The 18,216-nt window shown below is 48.1% G+C and overlaps 1 protein-coding gene across 4 annotated transcripts in view; it reads left to right on the forward strand.

The window, feature by feature from the left end:
- cd82b (CD82 molecule b) overlaps positions 1–18,216 on the forward strand; it is a 144,971-nt gene that overhangs the window by 82,064 nt on the left and 44,691 nt on the right. The window lies entirely within an intron of this gene.

An 18,216-nucleotide genomic window follows, 5' to 3' on the forward strand; every position in this document is an offset into this window, starting at 1 on the left:
GTTGGAGCTCACCCAGAAGGAGGCTGCATTGCAGCTGTGGAAGCTGAAGCGCTCCACCAGGGCATGTGGAGATCCTTTGCCAGATCTGATCAAAAGCAGAGTCAAAGGACCTATCGAGATCACAAAAGACTGAACTGAGCGAAATCCCAAAAACGCAAAAAAAAGGCTGGCGGGTAGAAGAATAATCTGTGCAGATGGAAAGAAAAACATGATTGACTGCAGCGTCAAGGGACCTGGCCTGATCACAAAAAGGTGAGTAAAATACAAAATAGGCAGCGCATCCAGAATGCATTTGGAAGAAAACTGCAGCAACGAGATCACAGATTGCACACTAAAGCATGGCAGCCAAGCTCAACTGAATGATAAAAAAGCTTTTCAAAAGGCACACAAGAGTTCAGAAATTACTTTCCATTTGATTCCCGGTTTAAAAAGTAAGTAGACGGAGCAAACCTCTTCTTTTGATGATTTCCAGTGGAGCGGAAAGTTGAAAAGAATGTCCCTGTCAGAGCAGGGGGAGGCGGCTGAAAGTAAATAAGTGCAGGAAGATCAAAGAGAAAAAATAACAGAGGCAGAGCCAAATGGAAGAGAAAAAAAAATACTCACCTGTTATAAAAAATGTACAAGGAGAGTAAATTAAAACCACCAGACCAGTTTAGGTTACGACAAAGGCCAAACCACACCCAGAATTGGGGTCTTTGCAAGGAATAGTTTAGATTACAGGTTTACATCAGAATTAAGCATAAAAGCAGAAGATTTCCAAGTCAATATGTTTTCTGTTTCTTTGGTGTACTTGCAGATGAAGTAATGATAACACATGGTATGATGAGCCCTCACCACATTTGGTGAGATATTTAAAGTCTGTGACAAATATTTTAAGCTCTAAGTTGTGGAGTGCACACACCTTAAAAGAATGTTTAGAACAACTCAGTGAAGCACCAAAGGAGTGAGGGCACCCCAGGGTGAAAGAGGCAGATGACCCCAGAGCAAGGAAGACAGAAGACCCCAGGCCGAGGGAGGCAACAGATCCCAGGCCTAATAAAGATGGTAAATACTTCTTCAGAAAAAGCTGTTGGAACTATCAGTACTGTCAAAGCAATGCAGTGAAGCGCAGTGTTGGTTGGCAACAGGTCAACAAGAAAACAATTTGTTGAAAGAACAGCTGACTGTCCTTCATCATCAAATGAAAAAGGATTACATAACCCTTCAGCACCATGAGCACTGCCTTAAATAGAAGAATGCAACAACAGCACACCAGAGTCCAGGAATGTAATGAATTACAAGAAAAATTAAGACAAAGCAATAGAACTTTGCAAAGGAAAAGAAAACCTGCTCAACGCCATTGGTCCAGTATCAAGATTACACTGACATAAGAGGACCTTGATCCAGTATCTCTGATATGTCCTGTACGTGATCAAACTGTCCTGTATGGGATCATTGACCCAGTGCCACTGTTAAACTGTCCTGTACGGGATCATTGACCCAGTATCTCTGTTGCACTGTCCTGTACGGTATCATTGACCCAGTGTCACTATTACACTGTCCTGTACGGGATCATTGACCCAGTGTCACTGTAAAACTGTCCTGTATGGGATCATTGACGCAGTATCTCTGTTACACTGTCCTGTACGGGATCATCAACCAAGTGTCATTGTTAAACTGTCCTCCAATGGGATCATTGACCCAGTATCTCTGTTACACTGTTGTGTGTGGGATCATTGACCCAGTGTCACTGTTAAACTGTCCTCAATGGGATCATTGACCCAGTATCTCCGTTACACTGTTGTGTGTGGGATCACTGACCCAGTATCTCTGTTGCACTGTCGTGTGTGGGATCATCGACCCAGTGTCACTGTTAAATTGTCCTGTATGGGATCATTGACCCAGTGTCACAGTTACACTGTCCTGTACGGGATCATTGACCCAGTGTCACTGTTACACTGTCCTCTATGGGATCATTGACCCAGTATTTCTGTTACACTGTCCTGTACGGGATCATTGACCCAGTGTCACTATTACACTGTCCTGTGCGGGATCATTGACCCAGTGTCACTGTTACTTTGTCCTCTATGGGGTAATTGACCCAGCGTCACTGTTACACTCCTGTACGGGATCATTGACCCAGTGTCACTGTTACACTGTCCTCTATGGGATCATTGACCCAGTATTTCTGTTACACTGTGCTGTACGGGATCATTGAGCCAGTGTCACTGTTACACTGCCCTGTATGGGATCATTGACCCAGTGCCACTGTTACACTGTCCTGTACAGGATCATTGACCCAGTGTCACTGTTACACTGTCCTGTACGGGTTCATTGACCCAGTGTCACTGTTACACTGTCCTGTATGGGATCATTGACCCAGTGTCATTGTTACACTGTCCTGTATGGGATCATTGACCCAGTGTCACTGTTACACTGTCCTGTACGGGATCATTGACCCAGTGTCACTGTTACTTTGTCCTCTATGGGATCATTGACCCAGTGTCACTGTTACACTGTCCTGTATGGGTTCATTGACCCAGTGTCACTGTTACACTGTCCTGTACGGGATCATTGACCCAGTGTCACTGTTACACTGTCCTGTATGGGATCATTGACCCAGTGTCACTGTTACACTGTCCTGTATGGGATCATTGACCCAGTGACACTGTTACACTGTCCTGTACGGGATCATTGACCCAGTGTCACTGTTACACTGTCCTCTATGGGATCATTGACCCAGTGTCACTGTTACACTGTCCTGTATGGGTTCATTGACCCAGTGTCACTGTTACACTGTCCTGTACGGGATCATTGACCCAGTGTCACTGTTACACTGTCCTGTATGGGATCATTGACCCAGTGTCACTGTTACACTGTCCTGTATGGGATCATTGACCCAGTGACACTGTTACACTGTCCTGTACGGGATCATTGACCCAGTGTCACTGTTACACTGTCCTGTACGGGATCATTGACCCAGTGTCACTGTTACACTGTCCTGTATGGGATCATTGACCCAGTGTCACTGTTACACTGTCCTGTATGGCATCATTGACCCAGTGTCACTGTTACACTGTCCTGGATGTGATCATTGACCCAGTGTCACTGTTACACTGTCCTGTATGGGATCATTGACCCAGTGTCACTGTTACACTGTCCTGGATGTGATCATTGACCCAGTGTCACTGTTACACTGTCCTGTATGGGATCATTGACCCAGTGTCACTGTTACACTGTCCTGTATGGGATCATTGACCCAGTGTCACTGTTACACTGTCCTGGATGTGATCATTGACCCAGTGTCACTATTACACTGTCCTGTATGGGATCATTGACCCAGTGTCACTGTTACACTGTCCTGTATGGGATCATTGACCCAGTGTCACTGTTACACTGTCCTTTAGGGGATCATTGACCCAGTGTTACTGTTACACTGTCCTGTACGGGTTCATTGACCCGGTGTCACTGTTACACTGTCGTGTATGGGATCATTGACCCAGTGTCACTGTTACACTGTCCTGTAAGGGATCATTGACCCAGTGTCACTGTTACACTGTCCTGGATGTGATCATTGACCCAGCGTCACTGTTACACTGTCCTGTACGGGATCATTGACCCAGTGTCACTGTTATACTATCCTGTACGGGATAATTCACCTAGTGTCACTGTTACACTGTACTGTACGGGTTCATTGACCCAGTGTCACTGTTACACTGTCCTGTATGGGTTCATTGACCCAGTGTCACTGTTACACTGTCCTGTACGGGATTATTGACCCAGTATTTCTGTTACACTGTCCTGTACGGGATCATGGACCCAGTGTCACTGTTACACTGTCCTGTATGGGATCATTGACCCAGTGTCACTGTTACACTGTCCTGTACAGGATCAGTGACCCAGTGTTACTGTTGCACTGTCCTGTACGGGTTCATTGACCCATTGTCACTGTTACACAGTCCTGTACGGGATCATTGACCCAGCGTCACTTTTACTTTGTCCTGTACGGGTTCATTGACCCAGTGTCCCTGTTACACTGTCGTGTATGGGATCATTGACCCAGTGTCACTGTTACACTGTCCTGTACGGGATCATTGACCCAGCGTCACAGTTACTTTGTCCTGTATGGGATCATTGACCCAGCGTCACTGTTACACTGTCCTGTACGGGATCATAGACCCAGTGTCACTGTTACACTGTCCTGTACGGGATCATTGACCCAGCGTCACTGTTACACTGTCCTGTACGAGATCATTGACCCAGTGTCACTGTTACAATGTCCTGTACGGGATCATTGACCCAACGTCACTGTTACACTGTCCTGTACGGGATCATAGACCCAGTGTCACTGTTACACTGTCCTGTACGGGATCATTGACCCAGCGTCACTGTTACACTGTCCTGTACGAGATCATTGGCCCAGCGTCACTGTTACACTGCCCTGTACGGGATCATTGACCCAGTGTCACTGTTACACTGTCCTGTACGGGATCATTGACCCAGTGTCACTGATACACTGCCCTGTATGGGATCATTGACGCAGTATCTCTGTTACACTGTCCTGTACGGGATCATCAACCAAGTGTCACTGTTAAACTGTCCTCCAATGGGATCATTGACCCAGTATCTCTGTTACACTGTTGTGTGTGGGATCATTGACCCAGTGTCACTGTTAAACTGTCCTCAATGGGATCATTGACCCAGTATCTCCGTTACACTGTTGTGTGTGGGATCACTGACCCAGTATCTCTGTTGCACTGTCGTGTGTGGGATCATCGACCCAGTGTCACTGTTAATTTGTCCTGTATGGGATCATTGACCCAGTGTCACAGTTACACTGTCCTGTACGGGATCATTGACCCAGTGTCACTGTTACACTGTCCTCTATGGGATCATTGACCCAGTATTTCTGTTACACTGTCCTGTACGGGATCATTGACCCAGTGTCACTATTACACTGTCCTGTGCGGGATCATTGACCCAGTGTCACTGTTACTTTGTCCTCTATGGGGTAATTGACCCAGCGTCACTGTTACACTCCTGTACGGGATCATTGACCCAGTGTCACTGTTACACTGTCCTCTATGGGATCATTGACCCAGTATTTCTGTTACACTGTGCTGTACGGGATCATTGAGCCAGTGTCACTGTTACACTGCCCTGTATGGGATCATTGACCCAGTGCCACTGTTACACTGTCCTGTACAGGATCATTGACCCAGTGTCACTGTTACACTGTCCTGTACGGGTTCATTGACCCAGTGTCACTGTTACACTGTCCTGTATGGGATCATTGACCCAGTGTCATTGTTACACTGTCCTGTATGGGATCATTGACCCAGTGTCACTGTTACACTGTCCTGTACGGGATCATTGACCCAGTGTCACTGTTACTTTGTCCTCTATGGGATCATTGACCCAGTGTCACTGTTACACTGTCCTGTATGGGAAAATTGACCCAGTGTCGCTGTTACACTGTCCTCTATGGGTTCATTGACCCAGTGTCACTGTTACACTGTCCTGTACGGGATCATTGACCCAGTGTCACTGTTACACTGTCCTGTATGGGATCATTGACCCAGTGTCACTGTTACACTGTCCTGTATGGGATCATTGACCCAGTGACACTGTTACACTGTCCTGTACGGGATCATTGACCCAGTGTCACTGTTACACTGTCCTGTATGGGATCATTGACCCAGTGACACTGTTACACTGTCCTGTACGGGATCATTGACCCAGTGTCACTGTTACACTGTCCTGTATGGGATCATTGACCCAGTGTCACTGTTACACCAACCTGAACGGGTTCATTTTCCCATCGTCACTGTTACACTGTCCTCTATGGGATCATTGACCCAGCGTCACTGTTACACTGTCCTGTACGGGATCATTGACCCAGTGTCACTGTTACACTGTCCTGTACGGGATCATTGACCCAGTGTCACTGTTACACTGTCCTGTATGTGATCATTGACCCAGTGTCACTATTACACTGTCCTGTATGGGATCATTGACCCAGTGTCACTATTACACTGTCCTGTATGGGATCATTGACCCAGTGTCACTGTTACACTGTCCTGTATGTGATCATTGACCCAGTGTCACTATTACACTGTCCTGTACGGGATCATTGACCCAGTGTCACTGTTACACTGTCCTGTACGGGATCATTGACCCAGTGTCACTGTTACACTGTCCTGTATGGGATCATTGACCCAGTGTCACTGTTACACTGTCCTGGATGTGATCATTGACCCAGTGTCACTATTACACTGTCCTGTATGGGATCATTGACCCAGTGTCACTGTTACACTGTCCTTTAGGGGATCATTGACCCAGTGTTACTGTTACACTGTCCTGTACGGGTTCATTGACCCGGTGTCACTGTTACACTGTCGTGTATGGGATCATTGACCCAGTGTCACTGTTACACTGTCCTGTAAGGGATCATTGACCCAGTGTCACTGTTACACTGTCCTGGATGTGATCATTGACCCAGCGTCACTGTTACACTGTCCTGTACGGGATCATTGACCCAGTGTCACTGTTATACTATCCTGTACGGGATAATTCACCTAGTGTCACTGTTACACTGTACTGTACGGGTTCATTGACCCAGTGTCACTGTTACACTGTCCTGTATGGGTTCATTGACCCAGTGTCACTGTTACACTGTCCTGTACGGGATTATTGACCCAGTATTTCTGTTACACTGTCCTGTACGGGATCATGGACCCAGTGTCACTGTTACACTGTCCTGTATGGGATCATTGACCCAGTGTCACTGTTACACTGTCCTGTATGGGATCATTGACCCAGCGTCACTGATACACTGTCCTGTACGGGATCATTGACCCAGTGTCACTGTTACACTGTCCTGTACGGGATCATTGACCCAGTGTTACTGTTGCACTGTCCTGTACGGGTTCATTGACCCAGTGTCACTGTTACACTGTCCTGTACGGGTTCATTGACCCAGCGTCACTTTTACTTTGTCCTGTACGGGATCATTGACCCAGTGTCACTGTTACACTGTCCTGTACAGGATCAGTGACCCAGTGTTACTGTTGCACTGTCCTGTACGGGTTCATTGACCCATTGTCACTGTTACACAGTCCTGTACGGGATCATTGACCCAGCGTCACTTTTACTTTGTCCTGTACGGGTTCATTGACCCAGTGTCCCTGTTACACTGTCGTGTATGGGATCATTGACCCAGTGTCACTGTTACACTGTCCTGTACGGGATCATTGACCCAGCGTCACAGTTACTTTGTCCTGTATGGGATCATTGACCCAGCGTCACTGTTACACTGTCCTGTACGGGATCATAGACCCAGTGTCACTGTTACACTGTCCTGTACGGGATCATTGACCCAGCGTCACTGTTACACTGTCCTGTACGAGATCATTGGCCCAGCGTCACTGTTACACTGCCCTGTACGGGATCATTGACCCAGTGTCACTGTTACACTGTCCTGTACGGGATCATTGACCCAGTGTCACTGATACACTGCCCTGTATGGGATCATTGACACAGTGTCACTGTTCCACTGTCCTGTACGGGATCATTGGGCCAGTGTCACTGTTACACTGTCCTGCACGGGATCATTGACCCAGCGTCACTGTTACACTGCCCTGTACGGGATCATTGGCCCAGTGTCACTGTTACACTGTCCTGTACGGGATCATTGACCCAGCGTCACTGTTACACTGTCCAGTATGGGATCATTGTCTCAATGCCACTGTTACACTGTCCTGTACGGGATTATTGACCCAATGTCACTGTTACGCTGCCCTGTATGGGATCATTGACCCAGTGTCACTGTTACACTGTCCTGTATGGGATCATTGAACCAGCGACGCTGTTAAACTGTCCTGTATGGGATTATTGTCCCAGTGTCACTGTTACACTGTCCTGTACGGGATTATTGTCCCAGTGTCACTGTTACACTGTCCTGTCCGGGATTATTGGCCCAGTGTCACTGTTACACTTGTCCTGTACGGGATTATTGACCCAATGTCACTGTTACAGTGTCCTGTACGGGATCATTGACCCAGCGTCACTGTTACACTGTCCTGTACGGGCCCATTGACCCAGTGTCACTGTTACACTGTCCTCTATGGGATCATTGACCCAGCGTCACTGTTACACTGCCCTGTACGGGTTCATTGACCCAGTGTCACTGTTACACTGTCCTGTACGGGATCATTGACCCAGTGTCACTGTTACACTGTCGTGTATGTGATCATTGACTCAGTGTCACTGTTACACTGTCCTGTACGGGTTCATTGACCCAGTGTCACTGTTACACTGTCCTGTACGGGATCATTGACCCAGTGTCACTGTTACACTGTCGTGTGTGGGAACATTAACCCAGAGTCACTATTATTTTGTCCTGTACGGGATAATTGATCAAGTATCTCTGTTACACTGTCCTGGACGGGATTATTGACCAAGTATCTCTGTTACACTGTCCTGGACGGGATTATTGACCCAATGTCACTGTTACGCTGCCCTGTACGGGATCATTGACCCAGTGTCACTATTATTTTGTCCTGTACGGGATAATTGACCCAGTGTCACTGTTACACTGTCGTGTATGTGATCATTGACCCAGTGTCACTGTTACACAGTCCTGTACGGGATCATTGATCCAGCGTCACTATTAATTTGTCCTGTACGGGTTCATTGACCCAGCGTCACTGTTACACTGTCGCGTATGGGATCATTGACCCAGTGTCACTGTTACACTGTCCTGTACAGGATCATTGACCCAGTGTCACTATTACACTGTCCTGTACGGGATTATTGACCCAGTGTCACTGATGCACTGTCCTGTACGGGACCATTGACCCAGTGTCACTGTTACACTGTCCTGTACGGGATCATTGACCCAATGTCACTGTTACACTGTCCTGTATGGGCTCATTGACCCAGTGTCACTGTTACACTGTCCTGTACGGGATCATTGACCCAATGTCACTGTTACACTGCCCTGTATGGGATCATTGGCACAGTGTCACTGTTACACTGTCCTGTATGGGATCATTGAACCAGCAACGCTGTTAAACTGTCCTGTATGGGATTATTGTCCCAGTGTCACTGTTACACTGTCCTGTACGGGATTATTGTCCCAGTGTCACTGTTACACTGTCCTGTCCGGGATTATTGGCCCAGTGTCACTGTTACACTTGTCCTGTACGGGATTATTGACCCAATGTCACTGTTACAGTGTCCTGTACGGGATCATTGACCCAATGTCACTGTTACACTGTCCTGTACGGGCCCATTGACCCAGTGTCACTGTGACACTGTCCTGTACGGGATCATTGACCCAGTGTCACTGTTACACTGTCCTGTACGGGCCCATTGACCCAGTGTCACTGTGACACTGTCCTGTACGGGATCATTGTCTCAATGTCACTGTTACACTGTCATGTGTGGGATCATTGACCCAGTGTCACTGTTACACTGTCCTGTACGGGATCATTGACCCAGTGTCACTGTTACACTGTCCTGTAAGGGATCATTGGCCCAGTGTCACTGTTACACTGTCCTGTACGGGATCATTGACCCAGTGACACTGTTACACTGTCCTGTGCGGGATTATTGACCCAATGTCGCTGTTACACTGTCCTGTATGGGATCATTGGCCCAGTGTCACTCTTACACTGTCTCTATGGGATCATTGACCAAGCGTCACTGTTACACTGCCCTGTACGGGATCATTGACCCAGTGTCACTGTTACACTGTCCTGTACGGGATCATTGGCCCAATGTCACTGTTACAATGTCCTGTACGGGATTATTGTCCCAATGTCACTGTTACACTGTCCTGTACGGGATTATTGACCCAGTGTCACTGTTACACTGTCCTCTACGGGATCATTGACCCAACGTCACTGTTACACTGCCCTGTATGGGATCATTGACACAGTGTCACTGTTCCACTGTCCTGTACGGGATCATTGGGCCGGTGTCACTGTTACACTGTCCTGTACGGGATCATTGACCCAGCGTCACTGTTACACTGCCCTGTACGGGATCATTGACCCAGTGTCACTGTTACACTGTCCTGTACGGGATCATTGACCCAGCGTCACTGTTACACTGTCCTGTATGGGATCATTGTCTCAATGTCACTGTTACACTGTCCTGTACGGGATTATTGACCCAATGTCACTGTTACGCTGCCCTGCATGGGATCATTGGCCCAGTGTCACTGTTACACTGTCCTGTATGGGATCATTGAACCAGCGACGCTGTTAAACTGTCCTGTACGGGATCATTGGCCCAGTGTCACTGTTACACTGTCCTGTATGGGATTATTGTCCCAGTGTCACTGTTACACTGTCCTGTACGGGATGATTGTCCCAGTGTCACTGTTACACTGTCCTGTCCGGGATTATTGGCCCAGTGTCACTGTTACACTTGTCCTGTACGGGATTATTGACCCAATGTCACTGTTACAGTGTCCTGTACGGGTTCATTGACCCAGTGTCACTGTTACACTGTCCTGTATGGATTCATTGACCCAGTGTCACTGTTACACTGTCGTGTGTGGCACCTTTGATCCAGTGTCACTGTTACACTGTCCTGTAGAGGTTCATTGACCCAGTGTCACTGTTACACTGTCGTGTATGGGATCATTGATCCAGTGTCATGTTACACTGTCCTGTAGGGGTTCATTGACCCAGTGTCACTGTTACACTGTTGTGTGTGGCATCATTGATCCTGTGTCACTGTTACACTGTCCTGTAGGGGTTCATTGACCCAGTGTCACTGTTACACTGTCCTGTACAGGATCATTGACCCAGTGTCACTGTTACACTGTCCTGTACGGGATCATTGACCCAGTGTCACTGTTACACTGTCCTGTATGGGATCATTGACCCAGTGTCACTGTTACACTGTCCTGTACGAGATCATTGACCCAGTGTCACTGTTACACTGTCGTGTATGGGATCATTGACCCATTGTCACTGTTACACAGTCCTGTACGGGATCATTGATCCAGCGTCACTATTACTTTGTCCTGTACGGGTTCATTGACCCAGTGTCACTGTTACACTGTCGTGTATGGGATCATTGACCCAGTGTCACTGTTACACTGTCCTGTACGGGATCATTGACCCAGTGTCACTGTTACACTGCCATGTGTTGGATCATTGACCCAGTGTCACTGTTACACTGTCCACTGTGGGATCATTGACCCAGTGTCACTGTTACACTGTCCTGTACGGGATCATTGGCCCAGTGTCACTGTTACACTGTCCTGTACGGGATCATTGACCCAGTGTCACTGTTACACTGTCCTGTACGGGATCATTGACCCAGTGTCACTGTTACACTGTCCTGTATGGGATCATTGACCCAGTGTCACTGGTACACTGTCCTGTATGGATTCATTGACCCAGTGTCACTGTTACACTGTCGTGTGTGGCATCATTGATCCAGTGTCACTGTTACACTGTCCTGTAGAGGTTCATTGACCCAGTGTCACTGTTACACTGTCGTGTATGGGATCATTGATCCAGTGTCATGTTACACTGTCCTGTACAGGATCATTGACCCAGTGTCACAGTTACACTGTCCTGTATGGTATCATTGACCCAGCTTCACTGTTACACTGTCCTCGATGGGATTATTGACCCAGTGTCACTGTTATTTTGTCCTGTACGGGATAATTGATCAAGTATCTCTGTTACACTGTCCTGGACGGGTTATTGACCCAATGTCACTGTTACGCTGCCCTGTACGGGATCATTGACCCAGTGACACTGTTACACTGTCCTGTATGGAATCATTGATCCAGTGTCATGTTACACTGTCCTGTATGGAATCATTGACACAGTGTCACTGTTACACTGTCGTGTGTGGGATCATTGACCCAGTGTCACTGTTACACTGTCCTGTACAGGATCATTGACCCAGTGTCACTGTTACACTGTCCTGTACGGGTTCATTGACCCAGTGTCACTGGTACACTGTCATGTGTGGGAACATTGACCCAGTGTCACTGTTACACTGTCCTGGATGGGATTATTGACCCAATGTCACTGTTACGCTGCCCTGTACGGGATCATTGATCCAGCGTCACTATTACTTTGTCCTGTACGGGTTCATTGACCCAGTGTCACTGTTACACTGTCGTGTATGGGATCATTGACCCAGTGTCACTGTTACACTGTCCTGTACGGGATCATTGACCCAGTGTCACTGTTACACTGTCATGTGTGGGATCATTGACCCAGTGTCACTGTTACACTGTCCACTGTGGGATCATTGACCCAGTGTCACTGTTACACTGTCCTGTACGGGATCATTGGCCCAGTGTCACTGTTACACTGTCCTGTACGGGATCATTGGCCCAGTGTCACTGTTACATTCTCCTGCACGGGATCATTGGCCCAGTGTCACTGTTAAACTGTCCTGTATGGGATTATTGACCCAATGTCACTGTTACACTGCCCTGTACAGGATCATTGACCCAGTGTCACTGTTACACTGTCCTGTACGGGTTCATTGACCCAGTGTCACTGGTACACTGTCGTGTGTGGGAACATTGACCCAGTGTCACTGTTACACTCTCCTGTACGGGACTATTGACCCAGTGTCACTGTTACACTGTCCTGTACAGGTTCATTGACCCAGTGTCACTGTTACACTGTCCTGGACGGGATTATTGACCCAATGTCACTGTTACGCTGCCCTGTACGGGATCATTGATCCAGCGTCACTGTTACACTGTCATGTGTGGGATCATTGACCCAGTGTCACTGTTACACTGTCCTGTACGGGATCATTGGCCCAGTGTCACTGTTACACTGTCCTGTACGGGATCATTGGCCCAGTGTCACTGTTACATTCTCCTGTACGGGATCATTGGCCCAGTGTCACTGTTAAACTGCCCTGTACGGGATTATTGACCCAATGTCACTGTTACACTGCCCTGTACGGGATCATTGACCCAGTGTCACTGTTACAATGTCCTGTACAAGATCATTGACCCAGTGTCACTGTTACACTGTCCTGTACGGGATTATTGACCCAGTGTCACTGGTACACTGTCCTGTACTGGATCATTGACCCAATGTCACTGTTACACTGTCCTGTACGGGATCATTGACCCAGTGTCACTGTTACACTGTCCTGTACCGGATTATTGGCCCAATGTCACTGTTACACTGTCCTCTATGGGATCATTGACCCAGCGTCACTGTTACACTGTCCTGTACGGGATTATTGGCCCAATGTCACTGTTACACTGTCCTCTATGGGATCATTGACCCAGTGTCACTGTTACACTGTCCTGTACGGGATCATTGGCCCAGTGTCACTGTTACACTGTCCTGCACCGGATTATTGGCCCAATGTCACTGTTACACTGTCCTCTATGGGATCATTGACCCAGTGTCACTGTTACACTGTCCTGTACGGGATCATTGGCCCAGTGTCACTGTTACACTGTCCTGTACGGGATCATTGACCCAATGTCACTGTTAGACTGTCCTCTATGGGATCATTGACCCAGCGTCACTGTTACACTGTCCTGTACAGGATCATTGACCCAATGTCACTGTTACACTGTCCTGTACGGGATCATTGACCCAATGTGACTGTTACACTGTCCTGTACGGGATTATTGTCCCAATGTCACTGTTACACTGTCCTGTACGGGAATATTGTCCCAATGTCACTGTTACACTGTCCTGTACAGGATCATTGACCCAGTGTCACTGTTACGCTGCCCTGTGCGGGATCATTGGCCCAGTGTCACTGTTCCACTGTCCTGTACAGGATTATTGTCCCAATGTCACTGTTACACTGTCCTGTACGGGATCATTGACCCAGTTTCACTGTTACACTGTCATGTGTGGGATCATTGCCCCAGTGTCACTGTTACACTGTCCTGTACGGGATCATTGACCCAGTGTCACTGTTACACTGTCCTGTACGGGATCATCGACCCAGTGTCACTCTTACACTGTCTCTATGGGATCATTGACCCAGCGTCACTGTTACACTGCCCTGTGCGGGATTATTGACCCAATGTCACTGTTACACTGTCCTGTACGGGATCATTGGCCCAGTGTCACTCTTACACTGTCTCTATGGGATCATTGACCCAGCGTCACTGTTACACTGTCCTGTACGAGATCATTGACCCAGTGTCACTGTTACGCTGCCCTGTATGGGATCATTGACACAGTGTCACTGTTGCACTGTCCTGCACGGGTTCATTGACCCAGTGTCACTGGTACACTGTCCTGTACGGGCTCATTGACCCAGCGTCACTGTTACACTGTCCTGTACGGGATCATTGACCCACTGTCACTGTTACACTCTCCTGTACGGGACTATTGACCCAGTGTCACTGTTACACTGTCCTGTACAGGTTCATTGACCCAGTGTCACTGTTACACTGTCCTAGACGGGATTATTGACCCAATGTCACTGTTACGCTGCCCTGTACGGGATCATTGATCCAGCGTCACTATTACTTTGTCCTGTACGGGTTCATTGACCCAGTGTCACTGTTACACTGTCGTGTATGGGATCATTGACCCAGTGTCACTGTTACACTGTCCTGTACGGGATCATTGACCCAGTATCACTGTTACACTGTCATGTGTGGGATCATTGACCCAGTGTCACTGTTACACTGTCCACTGTGGGATCATTGATCCAGTGTCACTGTTACACTGTCCTGTACGGGATCATTGGCCCAGTGTCACTGTTACACTGTCCTGTACGGGATCATTGGCCCAGTGTCACTGTTACACTGTCCTGTACGGGATCATTGACCCAGTGTCACTGTTACACTGTCCTGTACGGGATTATTGACCCAATGTCACTGTTACGCTGCCCTGTACGGGATCATTGACCCAATGTCACTGTTACACTGTCCTGTACGGGATCATTGGCCCAGTGTCACTGTTACACTGTCCTGTACGGGATTATTGACCCAATGTCACTGTTACGCTGCCCTGTACGGGATCATTGACCCAGTGTCACTGTTACAATGTCCTGTACAGGATCATTGACCCAGTGTCACTGTTACACTGTCCTGTACGGGATCATTGACCCAGTGTCACTGTTACACTGTCATGTGTGGGATCATTGACCCAGTGTCACTGTTACACTGTCCACTGTGGGATCATTGACCCAGTGTCACTGTTACACTGTCCTGTACGGGATCATTGGCCCAGTGTCACTGTTACACTGTCCTGTACGGGATCATTGGCCCAGTGTCACTGTTACATTCTCCTGTACGGGATCATTGGCCCAGTGTCACTGTTAAACTGTCCTGTATGGGATTATTGACCCAATGTCACTGTTACACTGCCCTGTACAGGATCATTGACCCAGTGTCACTGTTACACTGTCCTGTACGGGTTCATTGACCCAGTGTCACTGGTACACTGTCGTGTGTGGGAACATTGACCCAGTGTCACTGTTACACTCTCCTGTACGGGACTATTGACCCAGTGTCACTGTTACACTGTCCTGTACAGGTTCATTGACCCAGTGTCACTGTTACACTGTCCTGGACGGGATTATTGACCCAATGTCACTGTTACGCTGCCCTGTACGGGATCATTGATCCAGCGTCACTGTTACACTGTCATGTGTGGGATCATTGACCCAGTGTCACTGTTACACTGTCCTGTACGGGATCATTGGCCCAGTGTCACTGTTACACTGTCCTGTACGGGATCATTGGCCCAGTGTCACTGTTACATTCTCCTGTACGGGATCATTGGCCCAGTGTCACTGTTAAACTGTCCTGTACGGGATTATTGACCCAATGTCACTGTTACACTGCCCTGTACGGGATCATTGACCCAGTGTCACTTTTACAATGTCCTGTACAAGATCATTGACCCAGTGTCACTGTTACACTGTCCTGTACGGGATTATTGACCCAGTGTCACTGGTACACTGTCCTGTACTGGATCATTGACCCAATGTCACTGTTACACTGTCCTGTACGGGATCATTGACCCAGTGTCACTGTTACACTGTCCTGTACCGGATTATTGGCCCAATGTCACTGTTACACTGTCCTCTATGGGATCATTGACCCAGCGTCACTGTTACACTGTCCTGTTCGGGATTATTGGCCCAATGTCACTGTTACACTGTCCTCTATGGGATCATTGACCCAGTGTCACTGTTACACTGTCCTGTACGGGATCATTGGCCCAGTGTCACTGTTACACTGTCCTGCACCGGATTATTGGCCCAATGTCACTGTTACACTGTCCTCTATGGGATCATTGACCCAGTGTCACTGTTACACTGTCCTGTACGGGATCATTGGCCCAGTGTCACTGTTACACTGTCCTGTACGGGATCATTGACCCAATGTCACTGTTAGACTGTCCTCTATGGGATCATTGACCCAGCGTCACTGTTACACTGTCCTGTACAGGATCATTGACCCAATGTCACTGTTACACTGTCCTGTACGGGATCATTGACCCAATGTGACTGTTACACTGTCCTGTACGGGATTATTGTCCCAATGTCACTGTTACACTGTCCTGTACGGGAATATTGTCCCAATGTCACTGTTACACTGTCCTGTACAGGATCATTGACCCAGTGTCACTGTTACGCTGCCCTGTGCGGGATCATTGGCCCAGTGTCACTGTTCCACTGTCCTGTACAGGATTATTGTCCCAATGTCACTGTTACACTGTCCTGTACGGGATCATTGACCCAGTGTCACTGTTACACTGTCATGTGTGGGATCATTGCCCCAGTGTCACTGTTACACTGTCCTGTACGGGATCATTGACCCAGTGTCACTGTTACACTGTCCTGTACGGGATCATCGACCCAGTGTCACTCTTACACTGTCTCTATGGGATCATTGACCCAGCGTCACTGTTACACTGCCCTGTGCGGGATTATTGACCCAATGTCACTGTTACACTGTCCTGTACGGGATCATTGGCCCAGTGTCACTCTTACACTGTCTCTATGGGATCATTGACCCAGCGTCACTGTTACACTGTCCTGTACGAGATCATTGACCCAGTGTCACTGTTACGCTGCCCTGTATGGGATCATTGACACAGTGTCACTGTTGCACTGTCCTGCACGGGTTCATTGACCCAGTGTCACTGGTACACTGTCCTGTACGGGCTCATTGACCCAGCGTCACTGTTACACTGTCCTGTACGGGATCATTGACCCACTGTCACTGTTACACTCTCCTGTACGGGACTATTGACCCAGTGTCACTGTTACACTGTCCTGTACAGGTTCATTGACCCAGTGTCACTGTTACACTGTCCTAGACGGGATTATTGACCCAATGTCACTGTTACGCTGCCCTGTACGGGATCATTGATCCAGCGTCACTATTACTTTGTCCTGTACGGGTTCATTGACCCAGTGTCACTGTTACACTGTCGTGTATGGGATCATTGACCCAGTGTCACTGTTACACTGTCCTGTACGGGATCATTGACCCAGTATCACTGTTACACTGTCATGTGTGGGATCATTGACCCAGTGTCACTGTTACACTGTCCACTGTGGGATCATTGATCCAGTGTCACTGTTACACTGTCCTGTACGGGATCATTGGCCCAGTGTCACTGTTACACTGTCCTGTACGGGATCATTGGCCCAGTGTCACTGTTACACTGTCCTGTACGGGATCATTGACCCAGTGTCACTGTTACACTGTCCTGTACGGGATTATTGACCCAATGTCACTGTTACGCTGCCCTGTACGGGATCATTGACCCAATGTCACTGTTACACTGTCCTGTACGGGATCATTGGCCCAGTGTCACTGTTACACTGTCCTGTACGGGATTATTGACCCAATGTCACTGTTACGCTGCCCTGTACGGGATCATTGACCCAGTGTCACTGTTACAATGTCCTGTACAGGATCATTGACCCAGTGTCACTGTTACACTGTCCTGTACGGGATCATTGACCCAGTGTCACTGTTACACTGTCCTGTACCGGATTATTGGCCCAATGTCACTGTTACACTGTCCTCTATGGGATCATTGACCCAGCGTCACTGTTACACTGTCCTGTACAGGATCATTGACCCAATGTCACTGTTACACTGTCCTGTACGGGATCATTGACCCAATGTGACTGTTACACTGTCCTGTACGGGATTATTGTCCCAATGTCACTGTTACACTGTCCTGTACGGGAATATTGTCCCAATGTCACTGTTACACTGTCCTG

This window comes from Scyliorhinus torazame, chromosome 10 (assembly GCF_047496885.1).
Source record: "Scyliorhinus torazame isolate Kashiwa2021f chromosome 10, sScyTor2.1, whole genome shotgun sequence".
In the NCBI taxonomy this organism is placed as follows: domain Eukaryota; kingdom Metazoa; phylum Chordata; class Chondrichthyes; order Carcharhiniformes; family Scyliorhinidae; genus Scyliorhinus; species Scyliorhinus torazame.